At 48.1% G+C, this 9,282-nt stretch overlaps 1 protein-coding gene across 1 annotated transcript in view; it reads left to right on the top strand.

The window, feature by feature from the left end:
- LOC139421845 (DCC netrin 1 receptor) overlaps nt 1-9,282 on the top strand; it is a 729,366-nt gene that overhangs the window by 250,022 nt on the left and 470,062 nt on the right. The window lies entirely within an intron of this gene.

Consider the following 9,282-nt stretch of genomic DNA (forward strand, 5'->3'; position numbering starts at 1 on the left):
GTTAGTGGTGATAGTGGTGACTGGAGAAATCCCCCAGGTTAGTGGTGAATGGAGAAATCCCCCAGTTTAGTGGTGACTGGAGTAATCCCCCAGGTTAGTGGTGATAGTGGTGACTGGAGAAATCCCCCAGGTTAGTGGTGATAGTGGTGACTGGAGAAATCCTCCAGGTTAGTGGTGATAGTGGTGACTGGAGAAATCCTACAGGTTAGTGGTGACTGGAGTAATCCCCCAGGTTAGTGGTGATAGTGGTGACTGGAGAAATCCCCCAGGTTAGTGGTGAATGGAGAAATCCCCCAGGTTAGTGGTGACTGGAGAAATCCTCCAGGTTAGTGGTGATAGTGGTGACTGGTGTAATCCCCCAGGTAAATGGTGATAGTGGTGACTGGAGTAATCCTCCAGGTTAGTGGTGACTGGAGAAATCCCCCAGGTTAGTGGTGATAGTGGTGACTGGAGTAATCCCCCAGGTTAGTGGTGTTAGTGGTGACTGGAGAAATCCCCCAGGTTAGTGGTGACTGGATTAATCCCCTAGGTTAGTGGTGATAGTGGTGACTGGAGTAATCCCCCAGGTTAGTGGTGACTGGAGAATTCCCCCAGGTTAGTGGTGACTGGAGAAATCCCCCAGGTTAGTGGTGACTGGAGAATTCCCCGAGGTTAGTGGTGACTGGAGAAATCCCCCAGGTTAGTGGTGAATGGAGAAATCCCCCAGGTTAGTGGTGATTGGAGAAATCCCCCAGGTTAGTGGTGAATGGAGAAATCCCCCAGGTTAGTGATGACTGGAGAAATCCCCCAGGTTAGTGGTGACTGGAGAAATCCCCCAGGCTAGTGGTGATAGTGGTGAATGGAGAAATCTTCCAGGTTAGTGGTGAATGGAGAAATCCCCCAGGTTAGTGGTGAATGGAGAAATCCCCCAGGTTAGTTGTGACTGGAGAAATCCCCCAGGTTAGTGGTGAATGGAGAAATCCCCCAGGTTAGTGGTGACTGGAGTAATCCCCCAGGTTAGTGGTGATAGTGGTGACTGAAGAAATCCCCCAGGATAGTGGTGAATGGAGAAATCCCCCAGGTTAGTGGTGACTGGAGAATTCCCAGAGGTTAGTGGTGACTGAAGAAATCCCCCAGGTTAGTGGTGACTGGAGAAATCCCCCAGGTTAGTGGTGACTGAAGAAATCCCCCAGGTTAGTGGTGATACTGGTGACTGTAGAAATCCCCCAGGTTAGTGGTGACTGGAGAAATCCCCCAGGTTAGTGGTGATAGTGGTGACTGGAGTAATCCCCCAGGTTAGTGGTGAATGGAGAAATCCCCCAGGTTAGTGGTGAATGGAGAAATCACCCAGGTTAGTGGTGATTGGAGAAATCCCCCAGGTTAGTGGTGAATGGAGAAATCCCCCAGGTTAGTGGTGACTGAAGAAATCCCCCAGGTTAGTGGTGATACTGGTGATCCCCCAGGTTAGTGGTGACTGGAGAAATCCCCCCAGGTTAGTGGTGAATGGAGGGTTAGTGGTGAGTGGTGATGGAGAAATCCCCCAGGTTAGTGGTGAATGGAGAAATCCCCCAGGTTAGTGATGACCCAGGCTAGTGGTGATAGTGGTGAATGGAGAAATCTCCCAGGTTAGTGGTGAATGGAGAAATCCCCCAGGTTAGTGGTGACTGGAGTAATCCCCCAGGTTAGTGGTGATAGTGGTGACTGGAGAAATCCCCCAGGTTAGTGGTGACTGGAGAAATCCCCCAGGTTAGTGGTGATAGTGATGAATGGAGAAATCCCCCAGGTTAGTGGTGATAGTGGTGACTGGAGTAATCCCCCAGGTTAGTGGTGACTGGAGTAATCCTACAGGTTAGTGGTGACTGGAGTAATCCCCCAGGTTAGTGGTGAATGGAGAAATCCCCCAGGTTAGTGGTGATAGTGGTGAATGGAGAAATTCCCCAGGTTAGTGGTGATAGTGGTGAATGGAGAAATCCCCCAGGTTAGTGGTGATAGTGGTGAATGGAGAAATCCCCCAGGTTAGTGGTGATAGTGGTGAATGGAGAAATCCCCCAGGTTAGTGGTGAATGGAGAAATCCTCCAGGTTAGTGGTGAATGGAGAAATCCTCCAGGTTAGTGGTGAATGGAGAAATCCCCCAGGTTAGTGGTGATAGTGGTGACTGGAGAAATCCCCCAGGTTAGTGGTGATAGTGGTGACTGGAGTAATCTCCCAGGTTAGTGGTGAATGGAGAAATCCCCCAGGTTAGTGGTGACTGGAGTAATCCCCCAGGTTAGTGGTGATAGTGGTGACTGGAGTAATCCCCAGGTTAGTGGTGAATGGAGAAATCCCCCAGGTTAGTGGTGATATTGGTGAATGGAGAAATCCCCCAGGTTAGTGGTGATAGTGGTGAATGGAGAAATCCCCCAGGTTAGTGGTGATAGTGGTGAATGGAGAAATCCCCCAGGTTAGTGGTGATAGTGGTGAATGGAGAAATCCCCCAGGTTAGTGGTGAATGGAGAAATCCTCCAGGTTAGTGGTGAATGGAGAAATCCTCCAGGTTAGTGGTGACTGGAGAAATCCCCCAGGTTAGTGGTGACTGGAGAAATCCCCCAGGTTAGTGGTGACTGGAGAAATCCCCCAGGTTAGTGGTGACTGGAGAAATCCCCCAGGTTAGTGGTGATAGTGGTGAATGGAGAAATCCCCCAGGTTAGTGGTGACTGAAGAAATCCTCCAGGTTAATGGTGATAGTGGTGAATGGAGAAATCCCCCAGGTTAGTGGTGACTGGAGAAATCCCCCAGGTTAGTGGTGATAGTGGTGACTGTAGAAATCCCCCAGGTTAGTGGTGATAGTGGTGAATGGAGAAATCCTCCAGGTTAGTGGTGACTGCAGTAATCCCCCAGGTTAGTGGTGATAGTGGTGAATGGAGAAATCCCCCAGGTTAGTGGTGACTGGAGAAATCCCCCAGGTTAGTGGTGTCAGTGGTGATTGGATAAATCCCCCAGGTTAGTGGTGACTGAAGAAATCCTCCAGGTTAGTGGTGATAGTGGTGAATGGAGAAATCTTCCAGGTTAGTGGTGAATGGAGAAATCCCCCAGGTTAGTGGTGAATGGAGAAATCCCCCAGGTTAGTTGTGACTGGAGAAATCCCCCAGGTTAGTGGTGAATGGAGAAATCCCCCAGGTTAGTGGTGACTGGAGAAATCCCCCAGGCTAGTGGTGATAGTGGTGAATGGAGAAATCTTCCAGGTTAGTGGTGAATGGAGAAATCCCCCAGGTTAGTGGTGAATGGAGAAATCCCCCAGGTTAGTTGTGACTGGAGAAATCCCCCAGGTTAGTGGTGAATGGAGAAATCCCCCAGGTTAGTTGTGACTGGAGTAATCCCCCAGGTTAGTGGTGATAGTGGTGACTGAAGAAATCCCCCAGGTTAGTGGTGAATGGAGAAATCCCCCAGGTTAGTGGTGACTGGAGAATTCCCAGAGGTTAGTGGTGACTGAAGAAATCCCCCAGGTTAGTGGTGACTGGAGAAATCCCCCAGGTTAGTGGTGACTGAAGAAATCCCCCAGGTTAGTGGTGATACTGGTGACTGTAGAAATCCCCCAGGTTAGTGGTGACTCGAGAAATCCCCCAGGTTAGTGGTGATAGTGGTGACTGGAGTAATCCCCCAGGTTAGTGGTGAATGGAGAAATCCCCCAGGTTAGTGGTGATTGGAGAAATCCCCCAGGTTAGTGGTGAATGGAGAAATCCCCCAGGTTAGTGATGACTGGAGAAATCCCCCGGTTAGTAGTGACTGGAGAAATCCCCAGGCTAGTGGTGATAGTGGTGAATGGAGAAATCTCCCAGGTTAGTGGTGAATGGAGAAATCCCCCAGGTTAGTGGTGACTGGAGTAATCCCCCAGGTTAGTGGTGATAGTGGTGACTGGAGAAATCCCCCAGGTTAGTGGTGACTGGAGAAATCCCGCAGGATAGTGGTGATAGTGATGAATGGAGAAATCCCCCAGGTTAGTGGTGATAGTGGTGACTGGAGTAATCCCCCAGGTTAGTGGTGACTGGAGTAATCCTCCAGGTTAGTGGTGACTGGAGTAATCCCCCAGGTTAGTGGTGAATGGAGAAATCCCCCAGGTTAGTGGTGATAGTGGTGAATGGAGAAATCCCCCAGGTTAGTGGTGATAGTGGTGAATGGAGAAATCCCCCAGGTTAGTGGTGATAGTGGTGAATGGAGAAATCCCCCAGGTTAGTGGTGATAGTGGTGAATGGAGAAATCCCCCAGGTTAGTGGTGAATGGAGAAATCCTCCAGGTTAGTGGTGAATGGAGAAATCCTCCAGGTTAGTGGTGAATGGAGAAATCCCCCAGGTTAGTGGTGATAGTGGTGACTGGAGAAATCCCCCAGGTTAGTGGTGATAGTGGTGACTGGAGTAATCTCCCAGGTTATTGGTGAATGGAGAAATCCCCCAGGTTAGTGGTGACTGGAGTAATCCCCCAGGTTAGTGGTGATAGTGGTGACTGGAGAAATCCCCCAGGTTAGTGGTGACTGGAGAAATCCCCCAGGTTAGTGGTGATAGTGATGAATGGAGAAATCCCCCAGGTTAGTGGTGATAGTGGTGACTGGAGTAATCCCTCAGGTTAGTGGTGACTGGAGTAATCCTCCAGGTTAGTGGTGACTGGAGTAATCCCCAGGTTAGTGGTGAATGGAGAAATCCCCCAGGTTAGTGGTGATAGTGGTGAATGGAGAAATCCCCCAGGTTAGTGGTGATAGTGGTGAATGGAGAAATCCCCCAGGTTAGTGGTGATAGTGGTGAATGGAGAAATCCCCCAGGTTAGTGGTGATAGTGGTGAATGGAGAAATCCCCCAGGTTAGTGGTGAATGGAGAAATCCTCCAGGTTAGTGGTGAATGGAGAAATCCTCCAGGTTAGTGGTGAATGGAGAAATCCCCCAGGTTAGTGGTGATAGTGGTGAATGGAGAAATCCCCCAGGTTAGTGGTGACTGGAGAAATCCCCCAGGTTAGTGGTGACTGGAGAAATCCCCCAGGTTAGTGGTGACTGGAGAAATCCCCCAGGTTAGTGGTGACTGGAGAATTCCCCCAGGTTAGTGGTGATAGTGGTGAATGGAGAAATCCCCCAGGTTAGTGGTGACTGAAGAAATCCTCCAGGTTAATGGTGATAGTGGTGAATGGAGAAATCCCCCAGGTTAGTGGTGACTGGAGAAATCCCCCAGGTTAGTGGTGATAGTGGTGACTGTAGAAATCCCCCAGGTTAGTGGTGATAGTGGTGAATGGAGAAATCCTCCAGGTTAGTGGTGACTGCAGTAATCCCCCAGGTTAGTGGTGATAGTGGTGAATGGAGAAATCCCCCAGGTTAGTGGTGACTGGAGAAATCCCCCAGGTTAGTGGTGATAGTGGTGATTGGAGAAATCCCCCAGGTTAGTGGTGACTGAAGAAATCCTCCAGGTTAGTGTTGACTGGAGAAATCCCCCCAGGTTAGTGGTGACTGGAGAATTCCCCCAGGTTAGTGGTGACTGGAGAAATCCCCCAGGTTAGTGGTGATAGTGGTGACTGGAGTAATCCTCCAGGTTAGTGGTGACTGGAGAATTCCCCCAGGTTAGTGGAGACTGGAGTAATCCCCCAGGTTAGTGGTGATAGTGGTGAATGGAGAAATCCCCCAGGTTAGTGGTGACTGGAGAAATCCCCCAGGTTAGTGGTGAATGGAGAAATCCCCCAGGTTAGTGGTGACTGGAGTAATCCCCCAGGTTAGTGGTGATAGTGGTGACTGGAGTAATCCCCCAGGTTAGTGGTGACTGGAGAAATCCCCCAGGTTAGTGATGATAGTGGTGACCGGAGTAATCCCCCAGGTTAGTGGTGATAGTGGTGACTGGAGTAATCCCCCATATTAGTGGTGACTGGAGAAATCCTCCAGGTTAGTGGTGACTGGAGAAATCCCCCAGGTTAGTGGTGACTGGAGTAATCCCCAAGGTTAGTGGTGACTGGCGCAATCCCCCAGGTTAGTGGTGACTGGAGTAATCCCCCAGGTTAGTGATGATAGTGGTGACTGGAGAAATCCCCCAGGTTAGTGGTGATAGTGATGAATGGAGAAATCCCCCAGGTTAGTGGTGATAGTGGTGACTGGAGAAATCCCCCAGGTTAGTGGTGACTGGAGAAATCCCCCAGGTTAGTGGTGATAGTGGTGACTGGAGTAATCCCCCAGGTTAGTGGTGATAGTGGTGACTGGAGAAATCCCCCAGGTTAGTGGTGACTGGAGAAATCCCCCAGGTTAGTGGTGACTGGAGTAATCCCCCAGGTTAGTGATGATAGTGGTGACTGGAGAAATCCCCCAGGTTAGTGGTGATAGTGATGAATGGAGAAATCCCCCAGGTTAGTGGTGATAGTGGTGACTGGAGAAATCCCCCAGGTTAGTGGTGACTGGAGAAATCCCCCAGGTTAGTGGTGATAGTGGTGACTGGAGTAATCCCCCAGGTTAGTGGTGATAGTGGTGACTGGAGAAATCCCCCAGGTTAGTGGTGACTGGAGAAATCCCCCAGGTTAGTGGTGACTGGAGAAATCCCCCAGGTTAGTGGTGATAGTGGTGAACACTTTATGTGTTGTTCTCTCCTTCGTGTGTTGTTCCCTCTTTAGTGTGTTGTGCCCTCCTTAGTGTGTGTTGTTCCCTCCTTAGTGTGTTGTTCTCTCCTTAGTGTGTTGTTCTCTCCTTAGTGTGTTGTTCTCTCCTTAGTGTGTTGTTCCATCCTTAGTGTGTGTTGTTCCCTCCTTAGTGTGTGTTGTTCCCTCCTTAGTGTGTTGTTCTCTCCTTAGTGTGTTGTTCCCTCCTTAGTGTGTGTTGTGCCCTCCTTAATGTGTGTTGTTCCCTCCTTAGTGTGTGTTGTGCCCTCCTTAATGTGTGTTGTTCCCTCCTTAGTGTGTGTTCTTCTCTCCTTAGTCTGTTGTTCTCTCCTTAGTGTGTTGTGTACTCTCCTTAGTGTGTGTTGTTCTCTCCTTAGTGTGTGTTGTTCTCTTCTTTGTGTGTTGTTCCCTCCTTAGTGTGTGTTGTTCCCTCCTTAGTGTGTGTTGTTCCCTCCTTAGTGTGTGTTCTTCTCTCCTTAGTATGTTGTTCCCTCCTTATTGTGTGTTGTTCCCTCCTTAGTGTGTGTTGTTCTCTCCTTAGTGTGTGTTGTTCTCTCCTTAGTGTGTGTTGTTCTCTCCTTAGTGTGTAGTTCTCTCCTTAGTGTGTTGTTCCCTCCTTAGTGTGTGTTGTTCTCTCCTTAGTGTGTTGTTCTCTGGTTAGTGTGTGTTGTTCCCTCCTTATTGTGTGTTGTTCCCTCCTTAGTGTGTGTTGTTCTCTCCTTAGTGTGTTGTTCCCTTCTTATTGTGAGTTGTTCTCTCCTTAGTGTGTTCTTCCCTCCTTAGTGTGTGTTGTCCCCTCCTTGGTGTGTTGTTCTCTCCTTAGTGTGTGTTGTTCCCTCCATAGTGTGCTGTCCCCTCCTTAGTGTGTTGTTCCCTCCTTAGTGTGTGTTGTTCCCTCCCTAGTGTGTTTTTCTCTCCTTAGTGTGTGTTGTTCCATCCCTAGTGTGTTGTTCTCTCCTTAGTGTGTTCTGCTCTCCTTAGTGTGTGTTGTTCTCTCCTTAGTGTGTTGTTCTCTCCTTAGTGTGTTCTGCTCTCCTTAGTTTGTGTTGTTCTCTCCTTAGTGTGTTGTTCTCTCCTTAGTGTGTGTTGTTCTCTCCTTAGTGTGTTGTTCTCTCCTTAGTGTGTGTTGTTCACTCCTTAGTGTGTGTTGTTCCCTCCTTAGTGTGTGTTGTTCCCTCCTTAGTGTGTGTTGTTTCCTCCTTAGTGTGTATTGTTTCCTCCTTAGTGTGTGTTATTCTCTCCTTAGTGTGTTATGCTCTCCTTAGTTTGTGTTGTTCTCTCCTTAGTGTGTTGTTCTCTCCTTAGTGTGTGTTGTTCTCTCCTTAGTGTGTTGTTCTCTCCTTAGTGTGTGTTGTTCCCTCCTTAGTGTGTGTTGTTCCCTCCTTAGTGTGTGTTGTTTCCTCCTTAGTGTGTATTGTTTCCTCCTTAGTGTGTGTTATTCTCTCCTTAGTGTGTTCTGCTCTCCTTAGTGTGTGTTGTTCTCTCCTTAGGGTGTTGTTCCCTCCGTAGTGTGTTGTTCCCTCCATAGTGTGCTGTCCCCTCCTTAGTGTGTTGTTCCCTCCTTAGTGTGTTGTTCTCTCCTTAGTGTGTTGTTCCCTCCATAGTGTGCTGTCCCCTCCTTAGTGTGGTGTTCCCTCCTTAGTGTGTGTTGTTCCCTCCTTAGTGTGTTGTTCCCTCCTTAGTGTGTTGTTCCCTCCTTAGTTTGTTGTTCTCTCCTTAGTGTGTTGTTCCCTCCTTAGTGTGTTGTTCTCTCCTTAGTGTGTTGTTCCCTCCTTATTGTGTTGTTCCCTCCTTAGTGTGTTGTTCCCCATTTACATTGTATTTGCCCTCAGCAACAGTCTCTTGTTCCGATAGTTCTATATAAACCACAGGGCTTGTTAGGAGATGAGACAACACTAAGAAAAATTACATTTAACGAACAGACTGAGGTAACACAACAATGAGTGAGTGATTCACATGGGGTTATTCTGGCCCCAAAAACATTATAGTGAAGTTAAAACGCCGTAGGACATACTGGCCTCGGGATGAGAATGAATTAAACATTTTGAGCCTTTTGAAAAAATGATTCAGATGATGTTTCCCATTGAAATATGCAGTCATTCACCCACTGACATCCACAATATTTTAGACACTAGTTTAACCAGCCACTAGTTTAACCAGCCACTATTATAACCAGCCACTATTATAACCAGCCACTAGTATTACCAGACACTAGTTTAACCAGCCACTAGTTTAACCAGCCACTATTATAACCAGCCATTAATTTAACCAGCCACTAGTTTAACCAGCCACTAGTTTAACCAGCCACTATTATAACCAGCCACTAGTTTAACCAGCCACTATTATAACCAGACACTAGTTTACCCAGTCACTAGTTTAACCAGCCCCTAGTTTAACCAGCCACTTGTTTAACCAGCCACTATTTTAACCAGACCCTAGTTTAACCAGCCCCTAGTTTAACCAGCCACTAGTTTAACCAGCCACTAGTTTAACCAGCCACTAGTTTAACCAGCCACTAGTTTAACCCACTAGTTTAACCAGCCACTAGTATAACCAGCCACTAGTTTAACCAGACCCTAGTTTAACCAGCCCCTAGTTTAACCAGCCACTAGTTTAACTAGCCACTATTATAACCAGCCACTAGTTTAACCAGACACTATTATAACCAGACACTAGTTTAACCAGACACTATTATAACCGGACACTATTATAAC

Source organism: Oncorhynchus clarkii, chromosome 12, assembly GCF_045791955.1.
Source record: "Oncorhynchus clarkii lewisi isolate Uvic-CL-2024 chromosome 12, UVic_Ocla_1.0, whole genome shotgun sequence".
In the NCBI taxonomy this organism is placed as follows: Eukaryota; Metazoa; Chordata; class Actinopteri; order Salmoniformes; family Salmonidae; genus Oncorhynchus; species Oncorhynchus clarkii.